This window comes from Neopelma chrysocephalum, unplaced genomic scaffold, assembly GCF_003984885.1.
Source record: "Neopelma chrysocephalum unplaced genomic scaffold, ASM398488v2 Primary Assembly neopelma1_42b, whole genome shotgun sequence".
Lineage (NCBI taxonomy): Eukaryota > Metazoa > Chordata > Aves > Passeriformes > Pipridae > Neopelma > Neopelma chrysocephalum.
In genome coordinates, this window is record NW_020897701.1 from 4,068,136 (window position 1) to 4,081,746 (window position 13,611).

Below are 13,611 nucleotides of genomic sequence, written 5' to 3' on the forward strand. Positions count from 1 at the left end.
CTGTGCACTTGTTTTATTCCGGGCATGTATCCTAACGAACTGTTACAATGCAATATCAAAATGTCAAATCACTCTGATTAGCTCGACACTGTAATGGAGCACCTGAAAGGAGCTTCAAAAAACACCAACTTGATTTGTGCTTTCACGTCATGTGCACAAGGGTCACTAAAGAACAAAACCACAAACTTTAAAATTCATTACCCAGCCTATGCCATTTAAGCTTAGCAACCAAATTACAAACTTTGTGTATGCAAGAGGGGAGATCACTTGCCAAGATGACATTTATACTCAAAGTAAACAAGCAGCACAGCCTAGATTTCCTAATGCATGAGGCTGTTTGCAGGCTCTGACTGCTGATGCTCCATGCTCAGACCATAGGCATACAAAGAAGCAATACGCTTCTGAAAACACATGCTCTAACCTGAAACCTTCATTCTAGGAAACAGAAAGGACTGGGTTAAATTCTAGATTATGCTATCCTCAAGCATTCCTCCACTCTCCTCCATTAGCACTGATATACCCTAGCTGGGACTCACAACTCACTTTGCTATGCTAACGGGATGGAACAATGTGCTTGGAAGGAAGAACTGAGGAGTAAACAAATGGGAGACAAAAGATGAGGACATTTGTAGAACCACTTGGAATCAGCTGTTGCTAAAATTACCTTGCAATGTGAGGAAACTGTCTGTGAGTATGTTCACAGCTATGAAGAGCTACAAAACCTCAACATGGTTTGAAGCAGTTTTGCTGAAGGGAAGCAGCTGTAGCAGCTGGCTTGGATTCTGAAATGTGTTTGGGAAAAAAACACAAACAACAAAACTCCCCACATGTTAAAGATGTACATATCTGCAGAGAACATCTTCTCATGAAGGAGTGATGACTGGATGGGGTGCCTTACTCAAGTTACTCTCTTATTTTCCCTGTGTAGCCTCTACCAGCAAGGGACTCTCAGCTTTTGTTCTTTGCAAAGACAGGCTGGGTTAGGAAGCTCTAAACACTCCTCTTTCCACCAAGTATATTTATCTGAGCAAGTCTCAATGGGCCTGAATCCAGCTACAACAAACTTTCTGGGCACTTCTGACTGTTATGAAATGGAGTGACTCAGCTGAGCTACATCTGAAAGAGAACACATTTTATTTGTTCATTGGAACTTAATAAGCCAGGGGAGGAAAAAAAACACACAAGTGTCAGAAAAGACACATCCCCACATATCTTCATCTTATAAAGCTTAGCCCTTCTCTCTGATCTTACACAGGTGTTGCTATCTGGCTTTCTGTCTCTCCATACACCTTTGACTGCCTGGCTCCCTTCCCAGAGCCACAGCTCTGCACTTCAGATACTCTTAGTCACCTGTCCAGTGATGCAGTTGAATCAAAGGTATCAGTACTTATTTACCAACAGCATTTCCCCACTTATGTTCCCATTGCCATGGTGAGCAGCAACAGAGCCTGAAATATAAGGTCAAAACATAGCCTAGATATCTCCCACAAGCCATATGGAAGAATCATTTTTTGAGGAAATTTCTGGCATGGATTTGCACTTGCTCTCTGACAAAACACACCTCAACTCAGCACTCTAGACTCCTAACTGAGCTCCTGGGACATCAGGGAACAGTAAACATCCCTAAAAAGCTTTAACACAGATTTCTCTCCAGGAGCTGGAAAGGAACTTCCCAGTTCCTTATAGGTTATCCTCTTGGATTTCTGACAGCCTCATTATGTTTCCTTCCATGGTGTGGAAGTCCAAGTTTTCTGCCACATACCTGCACTGCTTTGCCAAGCACCCCAACACCACTTCATAGGAATAGAGAATTATTTTCCATCTTTCAGGAACTTTCTAGCCTATCCTTGCCCAAATACAATGGTAACATATGACAATATATGTTTGATCTGAATATAATATTTGTGAAGACAAAGCAGACCTCTTCCCCAGTTACTATTCCACTGAAAATCAAATGTCAGTCTGCATGTCTTGGATTACTCAGGGATAATGCAATTATCATCACAGTACAGTTATGTAAACTCTTAATCAAACATCAAGACAGAGGGGAAAAATAGGAGATGTGAAATGAACTCTGGAGAGAGACATGAAGTAAAGGCTGTCTGGACTGCACATGGTGAAATTCCTCAGGAAAGATGAAAATTATTGTGGTTAGTACATCATGATTTAGGCCAACCTAAGAGGGAGGCTATCCACTTGGTAAAAACCTGGACCAATGCACATGTTCAGCATGAGACACTGTGTCCTGGAGACAGTTATTACGACACAAAGTATGAAGCAACAAAAAGAGACAGAAACATCCCAGCACACAACTGTTCTGTCCTGTCTCAGCAGGAGTCAGACTTCAATCACTAGGACCTACCAGAAAACTGGATTTCAGTGTAAACTGACATTTCTGAACATTAAATAGGATTATTCAATAGATGAGAACACAAAATGCAGTATTGACAATAGCGGCAATATATCACAATGGTGATATTGGAGCCCAGTTTGAATAGTTCTTGCCTGATTTTCTCACTCCATATCAAAAACACACTTCAATGTTTTGTTGCTTCAGTCCTAAAAGATTGTGAAATGCTTTCCTTGAGCTACTACTGACTATACACATCAGTTCAATGAGAAAGACCAAAAGTTTAGTAGAAAGTTTGTACCATAAACTTAGGAGCAATGACTCAAAAGTTGTGTCATTCAGCAGACAAAGATTACACTACAGCCCCGCACACATACACTCTCTCTTGAAAAAAATGCCATGAAAGTAAAAAAAAAAAAAAAAGAAACTAAGGAAAAGCAAATGCTCTCTCAGTACACTGACATGAAGCACATCAGAACCTTTCAAAAACACTACTGTACTTTCAGGGTCACCATATGCAGGTTTCAATGTCTTTCCCAGGGCAAAAGCGTCTGTAAACTAGTCAGGAAGATAGTCCTGATCAACTCCCAGATGACAGATATACATATCATTATGATATAGGACTGAACAGTAGCACATGCAAGCAAAGTCTCCTTCCTGAAGGTAATATGATCCTGTGTAAGTCATTTTCATGTCTGCTTCTTGATATTTCCAGCTGTAGCAAAGACAATATTATGCATATATTATGCAAAGACTGTATTATCCGTTTAGATAAGATGGTGAAAGAAAACAGCAGTGGGTATATACTTAAAATGAAATCACTTGCTGTGGCTTCTTCTCTTCACTGACTGTCATAGAAACCCAGTCAAGGAAACTTAACTAGACAATGAACTTAAAGGCACCTGGAACTTGAAAATCCAGATTCAACCCTAGCAGTGTAAGAGTTAGCATCATTATTAATATACTGAATACTACTTCTCAAAAAAATCTCAGTGTGAAATACCAGAATCTTCTAGAAGGTGGGGCTTTTTTCCCTCCCCACTGGGTACATTATCATAGATATTAATTGGAAAAAGCCTATTTACTTCAAATATGAAGGGGAAAAAAAGTGCCAAGACTGGAGATGCCCATGACAGTTCCAGTGAGGAAACAAGAAACTAAAGAGGTGCAGACCAACATGAAAGCTTTTAACATGCCACTGTAAAGATTAAAGTATCAGTTAGACAGATTTATTCAAGAGTCAGATGGTCTTATTACAAATCACTGTAATGGTGGTGCATACTCAGCTGAGAGGAACTGTGGACACAGTTTTGACTCTCATTATTTGAATCCACAGATTTTTATTTTCATTTTTGTTTTTTTGAAAGACAAAATAAAAGTGAAAGCAAAACTCCTATAATAAGCAGCAGAAAAGTCTTGCTGAGCAATCATAAAATAGCAGGTCGGAAGGGGACCTCAGAAGAGTTTTGCAATGGTGCTCACAATAGCAATGCTCACGTCACTGAGTGCCACTCTGCCAGCATGAAATCATGTCCACAAGCTTGTAATCCGACCCAGGGACTCCAAAGAAAAATGTAGTTGTCACCTCAGGCTGATGTTCACCTAAATAATAGTCCTCAGCAACAAGAAATTGGCACAGCCCAGATATCTATTTATCACATCAGGTCTCTGTGATCTGCCTCACCCACACCTTTTCTCTTTTTCTCTTTCCTTGGTGACTCTGGAAAAGAGCTTATCCTTCCCTTGGACTCCTTTTGATAGCAAGGGACATCCAGCTAGCTCTCCGCAGCAGAAGGAAATTCTCATGGACCTAAGGTTCCCTGTAAAAGCAAAGGCTCACCTATTCTCTCTGGTTGTCTGAGCACACTAATAAGCCCAGATGAAGATTATAATGGATGTCAGGACTCCTTGATGACTTTCCCCTCACAGCCAATTCTCTCCCTTGATGTTTTACAAAAGTTGAAATATTTATGCTAATGTATATATAATGTATATAAGGATATGTACCAATATCAAACACCTATTAAAGATTTTTTAACTCTAGGACGGAACTCCAAAGGAAAACTATAGAAATAGACTTAATCTGCTCTGTGAGTACCAGCACTGCTGTAAAACAAACATGGCAGTGATTAAGGACCTCAGAGGACCCAACAGCTTTGAAACTCAATCTCATACAACATAAATACAGTCCCATGACTCATCCATCCTCTTTTCTACCTCCTCTGACTGATTACATTTGAATCATGCATATTAAAAAATACATCAAGACAGTACTGTTAGCTGCACTACAAGTTGCAGAAGCACAAAATGGCATAAAACATCTAAGCCTTATAATAATGATGCTGTTCTCCGCTGCAGATCACCTGGCACACACAGCTTGTCTCTCTGAAAAAATAATCCAGTCACTCCCTGATTAAATTACTCCGGGAGTGAAAAAGACATTGAGCAGCCTGCCTGTTTCAGTTGGCTGTATAGTGACTGAGCTCAGTGAATATGGAAATAATTGGAAATCCTAGACCAATATAGAGGAGGAGGAGGAGGAATGTGTGACCCACATGAACAGCATGCTGGAGTTGCCTGAAAGTGAAATCAGTCTGATATTAAACAAGTGAAAAATCCTTGGTATCAGGAATAGATATTAGAAAACAAATAAAGATTAGTTCAGAGAAATGCCAGAGGGAGTAGCAAACTGATTACTTCAGTAAAATGCCAGAGGGTTCCAAGACAGTTGCAAAGCCTTTTCAAATGTACTTTACAGCCTGTCATCCTAGGAAAGAGATGAAACTGAGAATTTTTTAAATCCTAATTCATAACTCTAATCTACCCCTTTGTGTCTCTTTGCTATTGAGGTTTAATATGTTTACAAGATTACTAAGCAGTTGCTAGACAAAGTTCTTCACTTGGACTCTGAAGCTATGACCTTTTTAGTAGTTCATAGCCAAAAAGATTCTAATCAGAATGTAAGAAATGGACAAGTACCTTAGAAAAAAAACAAAAAGCTTTGCCACCAGATAAGCCTGTTTTCACCAACCCAAGCAGATAAACTGCAAAGAAGGTAAGAAAATTACATCCCTGAACTTACTGGAAAAATTCTGTAACTTACCTCCATAAAATCTCTAAAAAAATCTTACATTTTCCTTGGACATGGCTCACTTGCCCACCTGTACTAACCAGTAATAACTAACACCCCAGAATAAGAGGTGCTTTTGGTGAAATAGAAATGCTCTGCTTCCCACATACTCCCTGCAGCTGGAGTATAAGGCACATTCAGGAATCCCATGTAGCTCTGTCCCTCCTGTCACATGTACCCCTCCCTGGAACTGCGGACAAAAAAGGCATGTTACAGCAACCTTCTTCAGCTTCTTCTACCTGGCTGTCATAGCAAAAGGCAGATCCAGTACCAAGGTTGAAAAATGAAGTCTAAACCACATCGGACAAATGCAACCATACATGCATGTGGACTTCTAAACTCTTTTTGCCCCTATCTAAAAACTAGGACTACCAATTCATTATAATACTTTTAAGAGGTTCTGAGATATGCTCTCAAAACACAGTTTTGCAGGTATTTTACATTTGCAATGATCTAGTTTCTTAGCGTAGTTAGTTCCTAAGGATTTTAGAGCGAAGCTTTATTTTTGTTTCTCTAATACTAAAAAATTTTCCTTTCATTCCTTTAACATTACATAAGGGCTTTTCATTTCCTGAACAATTTTCAGAGAAAGCTGGGATATTTTTAGAATAGCTTATTGATTCATTATAAATTTACATATGTGGTTCAATTAAACATGAGAAAACTTCACTACTGACTTCTATCTCATAGGATCACCTTACATTATCCTGCAAATTGGAAGATAAGTGACATGTTCTTTAGGCCATTTTCTATCCCTGTAGCTCAAACAAATCTCTACATCAGTTTCTAAGCTAGTAACCATCACTTTCATAATAAGTTCATTAATCTAAAATATCTCTGTTTCAATTTGCTAGGATTTGAGGCAATATTCTGATGTGTTAAATATTCCCCTCAGATAATTTTTCTACTTAATAGCAGTCTGATGAGATAAAAACAGTGCAGGTAGCCTGATTCACATAACACACTTCTGCATATTTTGTTAATAGCTTTTTACAAACTTTCCCAAAGTTGACTTAAAATCTCTTCCTTGAATTCAAGAGACTTCATCTTCTCACAAATAAAATAATACAAAGTTTCCTTTAAAAAGGGTGTTTCAAAACTGTTACTTCTATTTTCAGACTATTCGAACTGAACAGGAACGGTTTTCTAAAATAGTGGCTCCACATTAAAGTACATATAGGAAAGACTATTTGATGTGAAGCTCCTCCTTTCGAAATCAATACAACTTTTAAAGCTTCCCTCTGTAAGGAAGTCGGTATCTATGTGGTCATCCAAAATGTTAATGAAAAGATCAGTTGTAGGATACATGAACACAAAGAACCCAAATATAGACATACTCTAGTTTAATACACATACAAATTGAAATCTGACAGTCCTATCAGAGGTTGGATGACTGGTTACAAAAGATAAAAAATAAAATGCACACAGTGCACCCTTCATGACTGGAAGCCACTTTGTTCGCTGAGTGATTACCATTGATCCCTGGCACAAGCAGCTCTACCTAATTCTGTTACGATCACCATGACCAGCACTTTCATAGCTATCTTCTCTGAAGTCAATTCACAGGGGAAAATGCTGAAAAAAAACCCCACTTGAAATTATATAAGGGCTAAAATCCCACTTTTAAGACTGAAATGTTCTGCCTTGTAAGCCCCCCCAGATGTAATTGAAGCACCACCTTGGCAGAAGAAATGGCAGCACAGGTGACATAACATCTCTTTACTTTTCGCCATTCACATCCCAGCAAAAGTTGTGAGTGTAATACAAACCAGTGACCATCAGTGCTGGTCTGAGTAACGTGAAACTCTCTGAAGCCATCTGCTTTAGTGCATGTGCCTGGAAGCCCTTTGGATATTCACTCACTTCTGTGGTTTGAAAATTTTGGCCTCTAATTCTTTATCAACTCAACTTTCAAAAGCAATGGTCACTTAATAAACCATGTCCAAATGAGGTGGACTTACAGATGGTTCAACTGTTTTGAAAACTAAGTGATTCTAATTTCTAAATATGGCTATACAATCAAATATAATCTAGTAGTCATAGCTCTGCAATGAAATGCAGGAAACTTAGGTTCTGCTTCTGGTTCTGCCACTGGCCCACTGGCAAACTCTGTGTGAGTCTTTTCACCCTACACAAACTGGAACAATAAAAGAATTGCCTCAAAACCTGAGCAACATTATAAGTAGATGATTAATAGAGATATCTGACTGCAGGCGTTTGGCTTTGAAAATCTTGATCCAGTTTCTCATCCTGGAAAGGAAGAGAGAGTTATTCAATTTAAGAACTGTCAACTATTTATAGCTTTAGCTATTAAAAAAGAGGATTTTTTCAGAAATAGCAAGCCAGTAACCTCTTGCTGCCTCAACCACCTCCCATAGAAACAACTCCCAGGGTATCTGCAAAGTGTTCCAAGGCTGCTGGAGTGCATATTGTTCCATGTCTGCTTGCCAGTAAATTGCAAGACCACTTTTAGACACACAGTAGAGAGGAAAAAGGAAAAAAAATTCCAGGGATTTCACTTCAGTAGAGTTTCTATCACTGTTCTGTTAATCTTTTCTTTCCAAATAGGAGGATGATGTCCACGTCCAAGTGATTTACTTACATTTCTCTGTTATCCAGGCCATGCAACATGAAGACAATGGTGATTCACATACCGGAGGGGTAACTCACTTTGTCACAGGCACAGACTTGGAAATGAAAGCTACCACTTCTTTTATTTGCTATTGAAGATGAAAACTTCTTGCCAAGTTTTCCCAGTTGTTCCTCCCCAAATCTAGCTCACAGACGTCACTAACCAAAATGAACATACTTGAATATTTGCATTACTTTATGCAATCTATTTGTGCCTACTACACTCATATCACCTCTGCAAGTGCCCTCTCTTGAGCTGGTAGCAGGCCACCAATTAAATGAGCAGAAAAGCTGTATGGCTTCAATGGGACAGCAGAACTGCAACTTCATAGCGTTTAGGGCAGACTGAATACTATGCTCAGCTGTACTGCTGAGTCCTGCAGAGCTCTGCAACTGCAGAGTACTGCATCCACCTCTGGGTCCCCCAACATAAGAAGCACACAGGGCTGCTAGAGCGTGTCCAGAGGAGGGCCATGAAGATGATCAGAGGGCTGGAGCACCTCTCCTATGAAGACAGGCCAAGAGAGTTGGAATTATTCAGCCTGCACAAGAGAAGGCTCCCGGGAGACCTTATAGCAGCTTTCCAGTGCCTGAAGGGGGCCTACAAGAATGCTGGATAGGGACATTTTATAAGGGTATTTAGGAATTGGTCAAGGGGGAATGGGAATGGCTTTAAACTGAGAGAGGGTAGATTTAGATTAGATATTAGGAAGAAAGTCTTCACTATGCAGATGGTGAGACTACTAAATGAGTAGTTAATGAACAGAAACACACGGAAACCTGCTATTAAGGCCCTAACTTTCAATGTTTTGCTGCAGCTGAGGTAGGACACCAGGAATAAAATTCTTTCAGCTTGATTAAAATGTTCATGGCATTTCCCAAAGCAGATGCTGACAACTCTCATTGAGCTGGTCAAGCTCTGTAGAGGCTGTGGGAGACACTCAGTGTGGTGTTTTTATCCAAATCTTTATTCTCAAGCATAAGTGCAATCAAATCACAATGAAAGGGTCCCATTCAATTGCACAGATAAGCAAAACTTCTGGGGTTCGCTCAATCCCTTCAACAGCATGGCATTCTGCCAAAATCCTCTCTTCAGACAAAGACATGACTTCAGACGTGACTCCTTATTAGTAATCTTGTAACAGTGCTGAGAAGCCCTCACAGATGCTGCAGTCAGTCTAAACTGAACACATGGGGAGATAATCTGGGTGAAATATTTGTACCTTGAAGAGTTAAAGGAAAAGCAGTTTCTCAAATGTGCTAGAGATCCATTTCTTTCTAGCCCTTGATCTTTAAACTGTTCAGTTTATGTTTCCCAAGTCTTGTCACTGACTTCAATGGGCCCATCCTTAAACAGTAACACACTGCTTTCTTCTGACAACCAATTTACTGTCTCAGTGTCAGGAGAAAGCCAGTCAGAGCTCTGCACAAGATTGAATATGTTAGTATAGTCATTGGTAGAGAATACAGCTCACCATGAAGACATTTTTTCTGAAAACTAGGTCTCCCTTCAAAAAAAGTAAGTCCAAAGGGAGGTAAAGAGATTTACTCTCTTTTTGACTAACCAGTTAAGCCTAAGAAGGTTACACGTACACGAATAAATATATCTGTTGGTCTCTAACAATGAAATAATTAAGAACAATGATGGCATCTTATCTGGATAGACACAAATGAAAAGGTTTGGGGATGAAAGACTAACACTGCACTGTCTGAAAACTTTCATAGATGCAACTGAGTGAAAACTGAGAGTTTTCTCAAGAATCAGAAAGTGATCTGAGGTATGGTCCCAAAGACACGGTGTGATTAAGCTTTCTTTCATTAGAGGAGGCTCGTGAACAGACTTTTTCTTAGAGATGTGACCTGAAAGGTATGCTACATGCAAACAAGAAAATCTTTTCAGAAGAGGATCGTTTTGGTAGGATGGGGTAAAAACTTTTCTAATGTAAGCTAGATATAAATAGATGAAGCATTTTTGCCTTATATTTTTTGTCTGTATCTTGCAAAAGTGTTGCTAAGTGCGTTGCTGATTTTAATCGTTACAAATAAAAGTTCTTAGTGCATTTCCTCTTAACCTATCTTGACTTGTGCACAATTTAGACTAACTAACCTTTCCTTACTAAGGCCATGGCAACAGACCAGGTCACTAGTGTAACAGAACAAGCACCCAGTTAACCTGACACTGTTCAGGGCATGCAGGGAGAAATACAGCAAGCCATGAGCTCTACTACGTTGACTAGGTAGAAATCTGACACCACAAACATTAGGAGAAACAAATACCTTCCAGTAACCATTTGGAAGCAAGAAGGATGGAATCCAGCAAGATATTGCTTCAACTCCAAAGATCACAAAGAACACACCAGGGCACCCATATCACTTATCCTCCTTACCCATTCATGTTTCCTAGTAATGTCTGTAGAAATGTCAACACACCATGGTGTGATTCTCATAAGATTCTTTTTGAATAGCAGGACTGACTGCCTCACAAACTAGAGATCAGAAGGGAAGGAATAGAGCCCAATACACCCTCTAGCAGTGATGCTGGATCAGAGATGGTATGTATCTAATTTTTTGAGAAAAAGATTCAGAGAACATGCTATATAAAGACTGCCTTACTTTATTATACCACATAATTTTAAGGTTTTTAAGGCATATTCAACTTGAGATAACTTCAGCAGTAGGGAATAAGTTTGAGTTTTTTTACAGTAGAAAACAGGTTGCAGACATAAGCTGTGTATTTGCACTGTGACAGGGTATGGATTTATAATACAAAAAACATCATGTCTGCCTTAAAACACACCTTCCCTTGTAAGAGATGCTACAAAGATTCAGATGGATTGATTTAAATAATGATAAAATTATAAAAAGTATATGCAAAAATCTTGAATTATAAAAACTGTAACTTTGCTGCAGAAAACGGTAAAAGAAAAATTAACCTCCCTTGAATGGCAAGCTCTTAAATTGATTAAAAATAAATATGAACAAGAAACAGTATTTTCTAATTCCCCAGGTTCTAATCAGAACTCACCAGCAGTGGTATCCCATACAAATTCCATTTTCAATGCAGTTGCATTGGCTAATGTTGCAGTGACACCTTTCAGCTATACTGATACTCATAAATAATGATTCAATCCTCCAAAGCTATATACTTCCCGCAACAGGCAACAGTAAGTGGAGAAGGAAGTAAACAGTCAGATATGAATAATTATGTCTATTTTATTTGGACTGCTGTTAAAAAAGAATACACCAAAATGCATTGTATATGTTTGAAAACAATGTTACTCAAGTTAAACATTACCATAAAAGCCATTGTCTTACAAAGAAAGTGATTCACACTGGAAACAATTTGAAACTCAGTTTTACAAAGTTTGCATAAGAACTGCCTAGACAGGGCAAGAAATACACTCACTCACGTACTTAATGTGATAGAGGAGAAAATCAAAGCAATTACAAAAATGAAACATGAAGATATGTAGTAGATGCTGTTGAAATAAAAATACAGGATTTTAAGTATCACATAGACAAGGAACAGCTTTTTGACAAGTATGTACACATTTTATCAATAAGATAAACAAATAGGAACAGGATAATCTTAGTAACTATAAAGGAAAGAAATACTGCATCTATTTCACGTTCTAATTTCAGAGATAAGGATAGAAAATTGCCTTACCTCAAATACAGCTTGAAGAGAGACATTAACAATATGCCTACATCCTTTCTTAGTTCCCTTGATAGCAGTCTAAGAAGTAAGACAAAATAGCAAATAACTATCTTTCCTGCAGACATCATGTGCCCAAGAATAACATGCTTCCTAGTAAAGTGTGCAGAAATAAGTGAAAAAAAAAATTAAAAGTCGAAAAGAAAATCCTTGCAAAATAAAAAGGCAAAAACTTTAGATTTGAAATTCACAGTAAGGTTTATTGCATTTGGAGGGAGTTGAGGCATTCATGAATTAAATAAATAGATATAACTGTGACATCACCTCAATTCTCACTAAAATATTAATTTGGTATATTTGTCTACAAAAGAAAGAGTATAAATTCATCTGCACAGGACTCCGTCACTGAAGACCTGAAAAAATTCCTATTCCAGTAGTATTCACACATGGGCTCACAGAATACAACCTTGTTAACTTGCTTTTTTCCTCCCAAACTACAGTGCTTGCTAAAGCGACACTCAAATGTTAAATGCTTTAGTCAAGAGTTCAATCACTGACCTGCAATGAAAGCCTTGTGTTCAGCTCCAACATTTTCTAACAGCAAACAAGAAAAAAAATGGTTTAACGGAATGAACTGTTAAAAAAGAAAATCCTCACATAAGCTGTCCCCGAGGGGGAAGAAATATCCACAAGCTTTAAATTGGCCAGGCGGATTTAAGAGGAAGCAAAAAAAAAAAAAAGGAAGAAAAAAAAAAAGAAAAAAAAGGAGCTCTTTCTGTTGCGTCAAAGAGCCCACTGTGCAATAGGAACAGTGAACAGAGTTGTAAAACTGGCAAGCTTTTGCTGAAGACAGCTATTCAATATGCTCTCAGCATCGTCTCCCAGGGCTGGCTGGAGACAGTCCCACTCCTCTTCTATGAGCTATGCTCCTTCAAGAGGCAATCGCTCTTTAAGGACAGTTTCTATAAACATGCTGTTCAACTGGCGTGGCTGCACATGATGAGGGTAGTTGAGCACAGATACGTACCTGCATTCAAAGATCAGACTCGCGTGCTCTTGGGGAAAATGCAGGCACGTTTAAAGAAGCGACCATTACCTCGGCTTAAGAGCAGGATGTTATTGATGACTGATGGCTTGCTAAAACTCCCTTCCCTGCTTAGACCATTCAGTATGCTGTTGGAAAGCAATTTTGAAAGGCACAGTACTTACAGAGGGAACCTCTAATGTAATTCCATTGGGATGTTGTAGCCCAAGCAGTGCTCACTGATTAAAGGAAATCAGTAATCACATGCTGCTGACTAGCTTTGTGTTTAGTGCAAAGAGCTTGGATAGCCACCAGAGACTGCAGCTACGCCGGATGAGTTAACTGTCCCTCCTGGGAATGATGGCTCCATGACTGAAGACATCTTTAGGGGCTGAACCAGCTACCGTGAATGGAGTAAGGACATTGAGCAACCTGGTTAAATATTCATAAAGCCACATGCATCACCATATAGAGGAAATTACCACACAGATCTCTGCAGGCGAGGACACCACCCTGCATCCCCCGCATCCCTTTTACGAGCCATGGAGACCTAAGCAAAGGCATTCAGAGCACAGTTCAACCTACTCCAACCTGTGTTTGGTCCCCTGAATGGTCTTCTGGGCTTCACTGCCTACAGAGGGACCTACGGTGGCTTTCACAAAAGGAGGTTGCAGACAGTAACATTTTTTGAGATGAGTGCCACTCCAAGTGACAAGGCGATGAATGCCTGTGACATGTGCACAGAAAGAACTTGCAAGGAAGAATGGGATTTGTAAGAGACAGCAATAAAAAAGGGAAAACACAAACCGTGGAATGCACTT

At 39.1% G+C, this 13,611-nt stretch overlaps 1 protein-coding gene across 3 annotated transcripts in view; it reads right to left on the reverse strand.

Moving 5' to 3' along the window:
* CSGALNACT1 (chondroitin sulfate N-acetylgalactosaminyltransferase 1) overlaps positions 1-12,444 on the reverse strand; it is a 41,672-nt gene extending 29,228 nt beyond the window's left edge. Inside the window, exons 1-2 of one of the 3 annotated variants that reach the window (XM_027677005.1) lie at positions 12,325-12,444; positions 11,779-11,919 (exon numbers count right to left, since the gene is read on the reverse strand). The gene's annotated coding sequence lies outside the window, so the exon portion shown is untranslated. Of the gene's footprint in view, positions 1-11,778; positions 11,984-12,324 lie in introns of those variants that run through there. The other 2 variants (XM_027677006.1, XM_027677007.1) reach the window with 2 other exon arrangements.
* Positions 12,445-13,611: the final 1,167 nt, after the last annotated feature.